Genomic DNA, 16,301 nt, shown 5'->3' with positions numbered 1-16,301 from the left:
GCACAAAAGCGAGCCGAACCGTTCGGTTCCATGCAGTGGAAAAGCGCCATATGTGTTTTTTGCCGTGACACTATGCTGCACTCACCCAACAAGTGGTCCTCAAAGTTGATCTTGACATGGGTGCATAATTTTAATGGAAGACTGAGAGTTCTAGCTACCTATTGCAGCATGTTTTTGTGGCCCTTCTAGAGTAAGTCACTGATCCACTCCACCCAACTTAGGGGTGTGTGATAGGAGGCCTGAAGCATTTATGATATTTTTATTGGACCCTCCCTCCAGGTCAGATTTCTAAATGCAACAATATTTTTATGAGTACGTGTTACAGTCGGATACCCAACATATTGTATAGCATGAGCATGATATTTACAGTATCTTATGTGTATTCTCCTTAGGAGATGTAATGTGACTAATTCATCTTCTGTACACAATATTATAGTCATCAGTGGTCAAGTGATGGTTATTTTCTCTTCTGCATTTGTGTGGACTCTTGTTAATAAAGTCATTTCATATCAGGATTTATGAAATATGATTGGATTTTGGTCCTGGATTGGTTTTCTGTTTCTGCTAAGGCTTTTACAACCTGCAATAAGGTCTCTGCTCTTGGCGGATTATGATGGCAGTTAGTAGACTCTTAGATTATGAGATTATTCTTTATTTGCCTGGGTTGCCCAAGGTCGCCGTACACAGTAATGTTTTAATGACTAGTTTTATAATGGGTTCATTAAAGATGTCAGATGTTCAGATTCTACAAAGTCCCTTTCATAGATTAAGTTACTCTGCTCAAGACACCTTCCTTCACCAGCCAATGGGTGCTAGCTCCAAGTGGACTATGAGCGACTCTCAATCATCCCTTTTTAACCACCTGCCTACTGGGCACTTTTACCCCCTTCCTGCCCAGGCCAATTTTCAGCTTTCAGCGCTGTCATACTTTGAGTAAGGCTTCTTTCACACGGCCGCTCCGTGTGAAAGGTCCGCTGCGGGACTTTTTTTTTCACGGAGCGGATGACATTTCTGTCATCCGCTCCGTGTGCCCGCATATCATCCCATCCGTTTGCGGATGATTTTCGGACATAATGTAAGTATATGGCATTGCGGATGTCAGCGGATGACACCGCTGACATCCAATTTTCCTTCCTTTCCGTTTTTTACACGGATGAAAAAATAGGGTCCTGTTCCGTTCCAAAAAACGGAACAGAACTGAAAGGAGGAAAATCGGATGTCAGCGGATGGTATTCCGCTGACATCCGCAGTGCCATTCACTTACATTATGTCCGCAAATCATCCGCAAAAAAATAGGATGATTTGCGGACAAGCGGAGCGGCTGTGTGAAAGAGCCCTGACAATTGCGCACTTATGTAACACTGTATCCATATGACATTTTTATCATTTTTTTTTTTACACAAATAGAGCTTTCTTTTGGGTATTTTTTTTTTTTTTTTTGTTAAACAAACTAAAAAAGACCAAACATTAAAAAAAAAAAACAAAAAAAAACCTTTTCATAGTTTGTTATAAAATTTTGCAAACAGGTAATTTTCTCTTTCACTGATTTGCGCTGATGAAGTGGCCCTGATGGGCATTGATGAGGTGGCACTGGTGGACACTGATGAGGAGGCACCGAGGAGGCTGCACTGATGGGCACTGATGGGCTCTGATAGGCGGCACTGAAGGGCAGTGAGAGCTGGCACTGATAGGCAGCACTGATGGGCACTTATAGGTGGCACTGATGGGCACTGATAGGCAGCACTGATTGATGACACTGATAGGCAGCACTAATGGGCACTGATAGGCAGCAATGATAGGTGACACTGATAGACAGCACTGAATGGGAACTGATAGGTGGCTCTGGAGGGCACTGATGGGCTCTGATATGCGGCACTGAAGGGCAGTGAGAGCTGGCACTGATAGGCAGCACTGATGGGCACTTATAGGTGGCACTGATGGGCACTCGTATGCAGCACTGATAGGTGACACTGATAGGCAGCACTAATGAGCCCTAATAGGCAGCAATGATAGGTGACACTGATAGGCAGCACTGATGGGATCTGATAGGTGGCACTGGTGGGCACTGATTGGCAGCACTGGTGGGCACTGTCAGGACTGCACTGATAATCAGGACACTGATTATAAGTGCTGGTGTCCCTGACACAAGCCATTTATTGGCTTTCTTCTTCTCTCTTCACGCTGTCAGTGTGAGGAAAGAAAAGCCGATAACCAGCTTGTGTTTACATCCTGTGATCAGCTGTCATTGGCTGACAACTGATCACGTGGTAAAAGACCGCTGTGATTGACTCTTTATCTTGATCTGTGATCTGTGATCAGTCCAAAGCCCGGGCAGCACGATCAGGGGAGGACGTCCATGTACGCCCTCCCAGGAAAAGGAACAAAGAAAAAGAAGCCTCTCTCTTTCTAAAAAGCCTGATGTAAGCATTTGTTTATATTATTCAGTGCAAAGGCTGTTCCACCTGCTCCTCTGCCCACTAACGCGTTTCACTCTGCTAGCAGTTTAATCACACAGTCTATTCGTGATAGCCATTTAACTGTTTTTGATAGGCTCATTGATAGCTGTGTAGTTTCTGCTAAGCAGGATTTATAATACCCCCTGCATGTGAAACATGTTCCTCTGCTAAACCTTTGTGTAAAAAGTTTTGCCCAATTCATTAAGGTTCGTGACACAAGCAGCGCTGTTATAAAGAGATGCATTGATGATCCTGCAACTGCCTACTTATCTGTCCAATCTTTAAAGGAAGGAGCATCTTGCACTGCATTTCTTATCTTTTTCAATCTCATACTTGCCAACTGTCCCATTTTTTGCCGGGACAGTCCCGGCAAATAGGAGCCTGTCCAGGGTAATTTATATTGTCCCTGGAAGCGTCCGTTAATCGGGCTGCCCGTAAATGTCACGCAGAAGTAGTGCAGCTGAATGGGAGAATGCTGCTACTTTGGCCTTAAGTTTGAAATTCCCTTTTTAATTTCCTGTAATTCTCTCTATATTGAGTAGATCCTATAATTTGATGATAAGTAGGTGGAGATTAATTATGCAGAGTGGGTGGAGCTTCAGGGAAGTGGGTGTGGTAAGTAATTGATAGCTGAGCTGCAAAGTGTCCGTGGAAATTTTTTTCAAATGTTGGCAACTATGCAATCTCTAACCACTTCCCGTTTATAAAAGGCAGTGCATTGAAGTGGTTATACGACTGCTACTATAGTCATGATCCTGGTATTGTTTTTTTATCTTTTTTTTCTCCTTTATGTAATGGTAATCCAAATGGCCATACAGCTGCTGGATTACTTTTACAGATGGCAGAAGGTACCGCCCCCCCCCCGGCCACCTTTACCGGGCTCTCCCATCCCATCGGGCAGGGCCGCTGATAGGGGGGACCACCAGCCCTCTTGTAGGGGGCCCGAGCGCACAGGGGGGCCCACACAGAGAGGGGGATTAGTGAGGGACAACAAATACAGAAATCTTCCTCCAGCACCGGAATCTGATCTGTCCCTCTCCCTGCTATCAGCTTTTATCTGTTGAGAAAGAGACAGTCGTCCCTCACTAATCCCCCTCCCTTGTGTGGGCCCCCCTCCCAGCACTTATCTCTGCTCAGGAGTTTATTTGTAAATTGTAACTTTGTTTCTCTCTCTCATTTATTTTTCTCATCTCATCTTCTTTTTATTTGAAAAATTTTTTTTTAAGATTTAGCAGGAATTATGCGACTTATGTTATATTTGTGTCTGATAATAGTGATTTTGTTGTAATTTTAGCTAAATATATCTTTAACCACTTAAGCCCCGGAAGATTTTACTCCCTTCCTGACCAGGGCCTATTTTGCGATTCGGCACTGCGTAACTTTAACGGACAATTGCGCGGTCGTGCGACGCTGTACCCAAATGAAATTGACGTCCTTTTTTTCCCACAAACAGAGCTTTCTTTTGGTGGTATTTGATCACCTGTGTGATTTTTATTTCTTGCACTATAAACATAAAAAGAGCAACAATTTTGAAAAAATAACAATATTTTTCACATGAAATCCCCCCCCCCCCCCCCCCAAAATGTAAAAATCTAAATTTTTTAACATTTTAGGCCAATTTGTTTTCTGCTACATATGTTTGGTAAAAAAAATTGCAAAAAGCGTATTTTGATTGGTTTGCGCAAAAGTTATTGCGTTTACTAACTAAGGGAAAGATTTTTGTCATTTTTATTGTTTTTTTTTTTAACGAGTAATGGCGGCGATCTGCAATTTTTTTTTCGGGGCTGCGACCTTGCGGCAGACAGATCGGACCCTTGACTGACATTTTTTACACTTTTGGGGTTACCAGTGACATTACTACAGTAATCAGTGCTATACATATGCACTGTTACTGTAAAAATGACACTGGGAGGGAAGGGGTTAACTTTATTGGAGAGGGAGGGGTTAAGTGTGTCCCTAGGGGCGTGCTTTTAACTGTGATTGGATGTGGCTGTGTTTGTAACAGCACAGATCAACGGTCCTACATAGCAGGACCGTATGATCTGTGCTTTTATACAGGGAAGAATGACAGGCGACTGTGTTTACATTAGCCGCCTGCCTTTCTCCCTCTCCACCCGACGATCGCGAGTGACCGGCGGACATCGGGTCCGCCGGTCACACGCGCGGGCTTCCTAATGAACGAGCGGGAGCGCGCCTCCGGTGTTGCGCCCTCACCCCCAATTGGCTCCCAGGCTAGTGATGTACCAGTACGTCACTTTGCCTGGGAGGGGCTGACCGCCGTCGGCAAGTGGTTAATATTTTCTTGGGGGGGGCCCTGCCAGGTAGTCTGTACGGGGCCCCGCGATTTCTAACAGCAGCCCTGCCATCGGGAAGTCCAGTAAGGATGCGCCCAGCAGCATCCAGTTCCTGGGACACAGGGAGAGGAACTGATGTTGTTCCTCTCACTGTTTGACTTCAGAAACCGGAAGCGACGAGGATTTTGTCACTTCGGATTCGGTCTAAATCTAAACAAGCCATTACTGGCTTGTGAAAGCATCTGATCAAACCGATCCTGGTTTGATCAGATGCTTTGGAGGCCAAAGGAGAGGTCTGGAGTCTAATCGACTCCGGATGTCTCCATAAAGAGGACCTGTCATGGCCCAAGCTATCAGAAGGGATGTTATTAATCCCTTCTGATAGCAAGAATGTTGATCCAAAATAAATAAAATGTACAGTGCTAAATTTAAATAAAATACAAACTTTAAAGATGTTGATGAGAACAGTTTTGAGTGGCAGTGACCCTCACTATTGGCGACAAGCATGGCTAAATGTGATGTCACATGCATGTAGAATGGGCAGTAGACCACAAGCTTGTGAATATTTACCTAAATTAGGTAAATTTTAAGAATTCACAAGCCAACTAAGTTGGCCTTTGTTACCTTGGGGTGCTCCAGGGGGCCCGGTAGCAAACCAGTGGGTGAACTTCCAGGATCGCAAGGGTCACACTTGCGACCGGACCCTGGCATTGCACCACTGTGGGGAGGCCCCAAGATTGCAGGAAGGGGGCCCACAAGATTGCAGGAAGGGGGCCCACTGCAGAACTTGTGAAAGAATCCTGCTGCGGGACCGTAATAAAAGGCCATGCAACGAGTGCAAAGAGCCCCAGGATTAGTGGGAAGAGCCCTGGGCTTGAAGGTAAGGGCCCTGGCCAGGGGTCTGAGGGGCCCTTCATGGTTTCTTGCATCAGGGCCCTGAAGGTTCTAGTTACGCCTCTGCTCTGTCTCAATATGGTGGCGGGTACCAAGAGTTTGGAATGATCACTATTAATCTATTAATATTCATTTTAACCAGAACAATATACAGGAACAACAAAACAAAGCCTGACTCAACTCACCACCCTGACCTACATTTCTTAATCGCTCTCTGTAATTGTTGGCTTTCCTCCAGTATGTATTTCATATGCTAGATTGTTGACTTTCCCTCAGTATGTATTTTCAGAGTCAAATTTTATGATAATGTTGATGGTACATTCCTAAGAGAGTCATCACATTCCTGAAAGACTATGCTAATTTCATTTTTTGGTATAGGCAGAAAAGATAACGTTTTAGAACTTTTTTTTGAGGCAGAACGGGGAAGGATTGAAACCCTTTAGTCAGGCTTTTATTGCTTTTTCCATTTTACCAGGTTTTTCTCTTACTTCCTGAATGATCACCTAGACAGGAAGTGAGCAAAATCTCCCCAACAAGGTAACAAATGTCAGCTTATTTAAAGCAGAGTTCCACCCTGGGACATTTTTTTTAAAATAAAAATACCCCCGGGACAGTCAGGCTAGTGCATTCCACAATGGCTAGCCTCTGATCTGTCCCGGGTCGCACTTACCTGCAAGAAGAAATACTTACCTTGAAAATGTATTGTCTAGCGCTGCCATCTCAGGTGTGGGCAGCTTGAAGCCAGCGCGATCCTCTTCTGCGTCCTCTTATGTCTTCTTTGGTCCCACGATGCACTGCGCCGGCCCCGCCATCACTTCCGGCACTGCAGCGTCATCCCTGCACAGCTTCTGGGCATGCCCAGAAGCTGTTTAGCAAGGTATGAGGGTGCCTGCACCGGAACTGACATCGGGGCCGGTGCAGGCGCATTGATTCCTGGGAGCGATGATGTTCAGCTCCCAGGAATCATTGCAAAGCCACGAAGTGACGAATCGCCGTGGCCGCCGAGGGGAGGAAGAGGAAGTAAGGTAAGTATATTTTCTTCTAAACCAGGTAAGTAAAAAAGAAAAAAATTGCTATTATCCATTTGTTTTTCAGGTGACCCGGAGCGAGAAGATGGAGGTAAGTTTAATTTTAGGGTTTAGGGTTTTTCCTATATCTTCTAGAAATGTAGATGGCAAGAGTGGGTTCTTGAATTCGGTCTGCACCCCAGCCTTGCCAATACAAATGGCCCTTTATCTTTGTTTCTTTCATTTATTTTTGTTAAAGCGGAGTTCCGGCCACAAAATCGACATAATCGATTTTGGGCCATCCGCTTGCTTTTTGTCACCTGAAAAAGAAATGGATAGTTACGATTTTTTTTTTTTTTTTGTTTACTTACAGTACCTTGTTATTGAAGAAAAATATACTCACCTTTCTTCCTTTTCCTCCGTCTGCGGCCGCGGCCCACGCCGTCACTTCCTCTTTACATTGATTCCTGGGAGCTGAACGTCATCGCTCCCAGGAATCAATGCGCCTGCACCGGCCCCGCTCGTCCCTTCCGGTGCAGGCGCCGTCATACCTTGCTAAACAGCTTCTGGGCATGCCCAGAAGCTGTGGAGGGATGAGGCGCCCGCACCGGAAGTGACGAGCGGGGCCGGTGCAAGCGCATTCTGGGAGAAGAGGACACGGAAGAGGATGCAGAAGAGGATGCGCTGGCTTCAGCTGCCCACATCCGAGATGGCAGCGCTGGAGAAAAAGATTTCAAGGTAAGTATTTCTTCCAAAAAGGTAAGTGCGACCCAGGACAGTTCAGAGGCTATCCATTGTGGAATGTACTAGCCCTGACTGTCCCGGGGGTATTTTTATTGAAAAAAAAATTTAGTGGCCGGAACTCCGCTTTAAGATTATTGCAAAAGGGATTTTTGAGCAACCCAAATGGAGAGGAACACTCAACACCAGAATATGAGAAGGAACGGAGCCAGGACATATGGCAAGGGTTCAGCTACATGAGATACCAGGTTTCCTGGGGTTATTTTATTTATCCTTGCATCTCCTGCATTGTATACAGTTATAAATACCCTTTTATGTCCAAATAAGCATTTTTTGGCGTCAAAGGAACGATGTAAATCGACGACGGGCGGTCGGTAAGTGGTTAAAAAAAAACAGTACAAAGGAAAAGTAGTGGTTAAGAAAAAAAAAAAAAGCACTTGGGGGTTATCTAATCATTTTTTTTTCTAGAATTCACCTTGCAGGGGGTGTGTCCTATGCCTATATATTTTACTAACGGGTGCCCCCTCATTCCTATAGCAAAAAGTTGGGAGGTATGGCATTGCATTACTTCTAAAATACTGGCTACATGTGTAACTAAAAAGTCAAATTTGAATGGGCTGCCCTTGCTCCACTGCAAGGGATAATTTTCTAGTTACGTGATTTAGGCTTAAACCGCTTAGCGACTGCCCACTGTAAATATACTGCGGCAGGACAGCTGCTCTGCGCCAGATCTTGTACGTAGTACATGATCTGACACCTCCCTGTCTGGGGTGCGTGCGTGTGCCGCCGGGGACTCGCTGTGAGTAGACACAGCGGGAGCCAATCAGCGGGTCTGGAGGACACGATGTCTGCCGGCACCCGCTAATCGTTCGGGAGACAGGCAGAACAGAGGTCTGCCTATGTAAACAAAGCAATAGGGGGTATATACTGGCGCAAAGGAAGTTGGAGGGATACCATCAATTTCTATCAAATGACAACATTGTGGAAGTGAGTAAAAACATGGTATATCGAAGTCCAACTGAGTCCATAAAAAACCAAAGTCTTTTAAACACTTGAAGGCTGCTCTGTCCCAAGTAAGAAGAAAGACTTGTAGTGGACTGAAAAAGAAGGCAGGCGCCACTCTAAGTGTAATATGACTTCAACCTTTAATGGAAACAAAGCACACTAGATACTCACAAACAAATGGTTTGACCAGCAGTGTATAAAAGCCTTGAAGTTGATCCGAAAGATCAGTTATCCGGGTGCCTATGTGGAAGGGATCCGACTGATCCGCTAGTGGTCCGCTCGAGCAGATGGAAGAGCGGCTTTCTCCGAACCCTGGGGACACTGTGGACACTGTCGGGGCTTCCTGCGGCGTACTTCCGGCTACTGACGTGGGACGTGATGGCGTGGATAGGCGACGCGTTGTCGGAGCATGCGCTCCTTCCTCAGGCCTCTGAGAGACAGTGTCCACAGTGTCCCCAGGGTTCGGAGAAAGCCGCTCTTCCATCGGCTCGAGCAGACCACTAGCGGATCGGTCGGATCCCTTCCACATAGGCACCTGGATAACTGATCTTTCGGATCAATTTCAAGGCTTTTATACACTGCTGGTCAAACCATTTGTTTGTGAGTATCTAGTGTGCTTTGTTTCCATTAAAGGTTGAAGTCATATTACACTTAGAGTGGCGCCTGCCTTCTTTTTCAGTTTATGTAAACAAAGCAGACCGCCGTTCTGTGAGAGGGGAATGTGCTGATCACCCGATACCGCTCCGTCTCTCCCCCACTTGCTGTAAGCGACACCCGGTTGATACCGCTCCAACCGGTATACGATTTCGGAGGTCACGTTGTCACAGCGTGTCACTTACGGCAAGTGGGTGAGAGACAGAGCGGGTGAGAGACGGAGCGGTATCGAGTGGGTATCACATACGGCAAGTGGGTGAGAGATACCGATCTGCCAGCAGATCTGCTAATGTGGAATTGCTTATATCTTTTGTACATATGTGAGTGGCATATTCAATAACATTTGTAAACAAAATTATGCTATGTGACATCATTTTACCCTTACATGAGCATCACCACCTAATGGTTGGAGGAGGAGAAGACTAGTCTCGGACCCTTACATAGGATGTACAAAATATCTGCCCATATCGGCTGACACCGATACGTTGTGGCCAATGTATCGGTATCGGCCCAGAAAAAACCATATCGGTCTATCCCTACTATGCATAATAGCACGCTTTCCTGACCCTGCTCTTTAGCAGACATGCAGGGGTGCCATTAATTATTATTTTACACGCATCGAGTGTAAAACTGCATGGTGCGGCCACGTTTATAAAAAAAGTGTCCGAGATTTTTCGCCCATGCTTACAGCAGGTACAGCTACCCGTTCAAATGAATAGGCTTCGGTGCCTACGCAGAAGCGGCATGCAGGACCCACACGAGTGTGAACCTAGATTTATGAAAGTTCTGAGGCTCACAGTTTTCCACTAAGCCTCAAGCAATAGTAGATGGAACAAAAAAAGGTGAGGCTGCAGATCGACTTTAAATTTCCCATTGTTGATTGAATATTCTTAAAAGCATTTTGCCTTTATTAATCCTCTATAGAAAATTATAGCTTGTTACATGTTTACATTTTACACTTAGATAATTACATTATAATTAACCACTTTACCGCTTCTCACTAGAGCTCTACTGCGGCAAAGTGGCTCTTGTAGGTCTGACGACGTAGACCTACGTCTCAGACACTCCCCCTTCTCGGCGGCGCGCGCGCGCCGCCGGAGGCTCGCTCCCGCTGTATTCAGTGACAGGCAGGGTCAGATTGCAGGGTTCAGCATAGCTGAAGCTGCGATCTGTCCTTGTGTCACTCAGTCACCTCCCCCCACACACGTCAGTAAGCACCAGGCATACATTAACCCCTCCCTCTCCAATAAAATTAACCCCTTCCCTGCCAGTGTCATTTTTACAGTAACAGTGCATATTTATAGCACTGATTACTGTAGTAATGTCACTGGTACCCCCAAAAGTGTCAAAAATGTCAGTCAAGGGTCCGATCTGTCCGCCGCAATGTCGCAGTCCCGCAAAAAAAAAAAAAACGCAGATCGCCGCCATTACTCGTTAAAAAAAAAAATACCAAAAATGACAGAAATCTTTCCCTTTGTTAGTAAACGCAATAACTTTTGCGCAAACCAATCAAAATACGCTTATTGCGATTTTTTTTACCAAAAATATGTAGCAGAAAACAAATTGGCCTAAAATGATAAAAAATTTTGATTTTTATATTTTTTTGGGGGGGGAATTTCATATAAAAAAATGTGAAAAATATTGTTATTTTTTCAAAAGTGTCGCTCTTTTTTTGTTTATAGCGCAAAAAGTAAAAATCGCACAAGTGATCAAATAACACCAAAAGAAAGCTCTATTTGTGGGAGAAAAAGGATGTAAATTTCGTTTGGGTACAGCGTTGCATGACCGCGCAATTGTCAGTTAAAATCGCACAGCGCCGAATCGCAATAAGTGGCCCAGACGTAAGACAGCAAAATCCTCCGGTGGTAAAGTGGTTAAAGTGTTTCTAGAGGTTTTGTCAAGATTGTTCAAGTCATTGTATCCACATCATCAATGGTTCTGTACAAGCAGTTCCCACCTTTATTTATAATGTATGTCCAATGGGATTCGTTTTTTTTTTGTTTTTTTGTTTTTTTTCACAAGCTTTCTTGTATGGTGGTAGAAATACTGGTGAAACATTTCATACCATAGGTATTGTGTAGCTCAATTTACATGAGATGCCATCATAGAAGCACAATGGCAAACTCAACCTCATCATTTTCACTCCAGTTCTCATATGAAAGCACGGACTACATGATCATCATAGCCCTCCTTTTTTCCTTTTATTGTGCACTCGTGATCTATTTGATTAACCACTTTACCACCGGAGCATTTTGCTGTCTTACGTCTGGGCCACTTTTTGCGATTCGGCGCTGTGCAACTTTAACTGACAATTGCGCGGTCGTGCGACGCCATACCCAAACGAAATTTATGTCCTTTTTTTCCTCACAAACAGAGCTTTCTTTTGGTGGTATTTGATCACCTATGCGATTTTTACTTTTTGCGCTATAAACAAAAAAAGAGAGTAAATTTTGAAAAAATAACAATATTTTTCACATTTTTTTATATGAAATTCCCCCCCAAAAAATGTAAAAATCAAAATTTTTTTAAATTTTTGGCCAATTTGTTTTCTGCTACCTACGTTTGGTAAAAAAATTCACAATAAGCGTATTTTGATTGGTTTGCGCAAAAGTTATTGCGTTTACTAACAAAGGGAAAGATTTCTGTCATTTTTGGTGTTTTTTTTTTAAACGAGTAATGGCGGCGATCTGCGATTTTTTTTGCGGGACTGCGACATTGCGGAGGACAGATCGGACCCTTGACTGACATTTTTGACACTTTTGGGGGTACCAGTGACATTACTGCAGTAATCAGTGCTATATATATGCACTGTTACTGTAAAAATGACACTGGCAGGGAAGGGGTTAATTTTATTGGAGAGGGAGGGGTTAATGTATGCCTGGTGCTTACTGACGTGTGGGGGGGGGGGAGGTGACTGTGTGAGCCAGGGACAGATCGGAGTGTCCAGCTATGCTGAACACTCCGATCTGTCACTCCCTGTCACTTGGGAGATCCGCCCGCTTGTGTTTACACAGGCGGGCGGATCTCCACACTAGATCCCCGACGATCGGGGCAGAGCCCGACTCCCGCTGTGACTGAATACAGCGGGAGCGAGCCTCCGGGGGCGCGCGAGCGCCGCCCACAAGGGGGAGTGTCTGACGACGTAGGTCCCCTCCTCCAGAATAATAAAAAAAAAAGGCCATGAAGACTCCTTGGATGTATGACATTATTCTGGCCTAGGCCAGAAACTAGGAAGCAACTGAAGAAATGTGAAAAAAAAAAAAGTAAATATAGGTTACCTATCTATACCTATATATATTACCTACCATATTTATTTACTAAGGCTAGCAGCATAAAGATCAAAACAGGCAATGTTGACTAATGTTGTGTAAGACAGTGGTCACCAACCAGTGTTTCTTAGATCACTGATGTCCACGAAAAAATGTTGGTGGTCCCCAGAGGGTTCTGCTGTTTATCAGCATTGTGGTGGATGTATACTGCCCAATGTTGTTTTCACTGTTGTTCTCAATGCGTGCTGACAGTCTACACAGTCAGCACTCATTGATACCCAGTGCCTCCTCTGTAGTTTAGGCTCATGTGAACTCAGAGGGAGACACTGGGAGTAGTGCAGAGGCTGGGAGGTGAAGAAGGCGGAGCCTTCCAATGGCAGTGCTGATCAGACTGTGGGAGGGAGCATGGAGCTTGAGCACATGGCTGGATAAGGAGGTGAGATTCAATGATGAGCCTGTGTAAGGCAGCAGTTTTAAGCAATAGGGGGGGGGGGGGCAGAGGGCCAAAGCCTTGTGTGTATAAGGCAGCAGTGGGATTCGGAGAAGGGGGCAGGGAGCCAGAGCATTCTGTGTATAAGACATGAAAAATTTGTGTTAGTGGTCCACGGGACTCATATTTGTGAGTTTAGTGGTCTGTGAGGTCTGAAAGTTTGGGGGTCACTGCTTTAAGGTACACTGTTAGCTGCCGTTTCTGTGTCCTAGGATTCAGTGACAATGGGGGGGTCCTGCAGGAACTCTTCCTCATTCAGATGACACTGAGTCTATAGAAGTTGTATGAACCACATTAGTGATTAACACACCAAGAACCCAAGAGGGTGTGTCTAGGACAGTCATCATGTCTTGTAGAAGATGTGACGTCCAGAGACAGAAAGTATGTCTGCTGCAATGCAGTTCAATGAAAACTCAAAGGCACATAGTTAGGAAGAGAGAAAAAAATAAATAAAAAGTAAAGTTTGGAATTAATAAAAAAAAAAATAAAAATACATACTCACCTAGGTGACCCAATGTAGCATCTGTCCCCCGCTGCCTTAAGACTGAGCACTGAGCAATTAAAGCCTACTGATCACTCAGTTCTTGGTCTTCAGTGATCAGAGAGCCGGTGACTAGTGACCCGTGACAGCTGACCATGGATACTTCTCTGTTCTTGAAAAATTTAGGGACAGAGCAGCTATTTAACCCATCCTTCACTCACCACTGCTGTCTTGATCAGTGCCCATCAGTGCCGTCTATCAGTGCCACCTCTCAGTGTCCAATAGTGCCCATCAGTGCCACCCATCAGCGCAGCCTCATCAGTGCCTCCTGATCAGTGCCCACCAGTGCTGCCTCATTAGTGTACATAAGTGCCACCTATCAGTTCCTATTTGTGCCACCTAAAAGTGCCCATTAGTGCTGCATATCAGTGTCCATCAGTGCAGCCTCATCAGTGCCTCCTGATCAGTGCCCACCAGTGCTGCATCATTAGTGTACATCAGTGCCATCTATCAGTTCCCATTTGTGCCACCTAACAGTGCCCATCAGTGCTGCATATCAGTGTCCATCAGTGCAGCCTAACAGTGCCCATCAGTGCAGCATCATCAGCGCACATCAGTGAAGGAGAAAACGTACCTGTTTGCAAAATGTTATAACAAACTTTAACTTCCCTGGCTGTATTCCCGAGTGTGGCTCAGGGTTAATATACAGTGCCAAAAGTGATAACCCCGAGCCCCACTCGGGATTACCCCACAATCAAACTTACCTTCCACTGCGATCCCCCGCCGTCCTCCAGCCATCCTCCCGCTGTCCTCCCGCTGTGTGCTCGGCCGATGCCGTCACCTGCCTTCCAGTTCCAGTTCCAACCCCTGCATTGCGAGCGCCGCAATGCAGGGGTTGGAACCGGCGGGAAGTTTGAAAAAATAAATAAAACAAATGACATGATACAGTGTAATCTGTTAGGAATACAACTTTGTATCGTGCCATTTCACCTAGAGGCTTTTCCAGTGCCCTGCCTGTACTTTTTGCGGTTCTTTGTGCCTGGAAAATTGAGAACGTCCATGGCATCCAAAAAGCGTTCTTTTAGCTCAAAAGCGCTTTTGGAGGAACTGGAAAACAGCGACGGTGAATCGGAAATATTCGAAGAACTGAGTGATTGCGATTCGTAGGAAAATTCGTCATCAGGTACTAAAAGTGACGACAGCGACGATTCTGCGACTGAGCTCAGCGATGTGAGAACTTGATGCTCTATTGACTATGGTACGGATCAGGCAGCGCCCCCAAGATTCCCATTTACTGGAGCACCTGGTATGAAAGTTGACGTTGACCATGACAACCCCTGCGCATACCTACCATTATTTCTGACCGATGAGGTTATTGAAAAAATAGTTACCGAGACAAACCGGTACAAAGAGCAACAATTGGCTATGCATTGGAAGCTTGCAGAATGTGGCAACCAGTGACCAAAGACGCAATTTGGAAACTTCTGGGCCTAATAATTCTTCAGGGAGTGCTGGGGAAACCCCTACAGAAGTGGTATTGGACAACCAATACATTACTTGCCACTCCATTGTTTGGCACGGTCATATCAGAGTACAGATTCTCCCACATAATGAAATATCTCCACTTCGAAAACAATGAAGAATTTGATGAAATTTATTATTATTATATTACAATTTATGATTTCAAACTTTATCATACCCGGGGTGTCCACTAGACTCTTGTTTGGACAGATTTAAGTGAGTTATTCCTAAGAATTACAGGCCTAAAATATAAAACATATTTCCATGCAAAACAATGTACCACTTTTAGCACAAAAATTCTGACATAATCAGACCGCCAGGGAGGTTAAAATACATTTTGTTTATTTTTCAAAAATGTCGTTCTTTTTGTTTTTTGTTTGTTTAGCAAATGTTTAGCAAAAAAAAAAATAAAAAAATCAGTGGTGATTAACCACTTTAAGACCGGAAGGATTTGCCCCCTTAATGACCAGGCCCTATTTTGCGATTTGGCACTGCGTTACTTTAACGGACAATTGTGCGGACCCAAATAAAATTGATGTCCTTTTTTTCCCACAAACAGAGCTTTCTTTTGGTGGTATTTGATCACCTGTGCGGTTTTTATTTTTTGCGCTATAAACAAAAAAAGAGCGACAATTTTGAAAAAAAAAAAACAATATTTTTCACATTCTGCTATATAACATTCCCAAATAAAAAAAAAATTTAAAAATCAAAATGTTTTAGAGCCGGTTCACACTGAGGCGATCCGACTTCGAGGGGCGACTTCGGCGCGACTTACAGGGACTTCACATAATGGAAGTCAATGCAAGTCGCTCCCAGGTCGCCCCAAAGTAGTACAGGACACTTTTTCTAAGTCGGAGCGACCTGTTTCGCTCCTATTAGAACGGGTCCTGTGCTAATTAATGGCAAGCGACCGAGCGCGACTTGTCAGGCTGACAAGTCACCTGACAAGTCGCGCTAGTCTGAATGGGGTCTTAACATTTTAGGCCAATTTGTTTTCTGCTACATATTTTTGGTAAAAAAAAAAAAAAATCGCAATAAGCGTATTTTGATTGGTTTGTGCAAAAGTTATCACGTCTACAAATTGTTTTTTTTTTGTTTTTACTAGTAATGGCAGCGATCTGCGTTTTTTAGCGGGACTGCAACATTGTGGCGGACCCCTAACTGACATTTTTGACACTTTTGGGGGGACCAGTGACATTACTACAGTAATCAGTGCTATAAATATGCACTGTTACTGTAATAATGACACTGGCAGGGAAGGGGTTAACAGTGTAGGTGATCAAGGAGTTAAATGTGACCCTAGGGGAGTGATTCAAACTGTGGGGGGGCGTGGCTTCTGAGATGACCATTGAGACATGTGATCCTATATAGAAGGATTACATGAGCTTTATGATCATTTCAGGGAGAAGCACAGTCAGCTGTGTATTCAACAGCCGACCGTCCTTCTCTCTCAGCGGGGAGAGATCGCGGGTGTCAGACGGCAATCGGA

This window comes from Pelophylax lessonae (genome assembly GCF_965119305.1).
Source record: "Pelophylax lessonae genome assembly, chromosome: 12".
Lineage (NCBI taxonomy): Eukaryota > Metazoa > Chordata > Amphibia > Anura > Ranidae > Pelophylax > Pelophylax lessonae.
The sequence above is the reverse complement of the archived record's forward strand: the minus strand, read 5'-3'. Positions refer to the sequence as shown.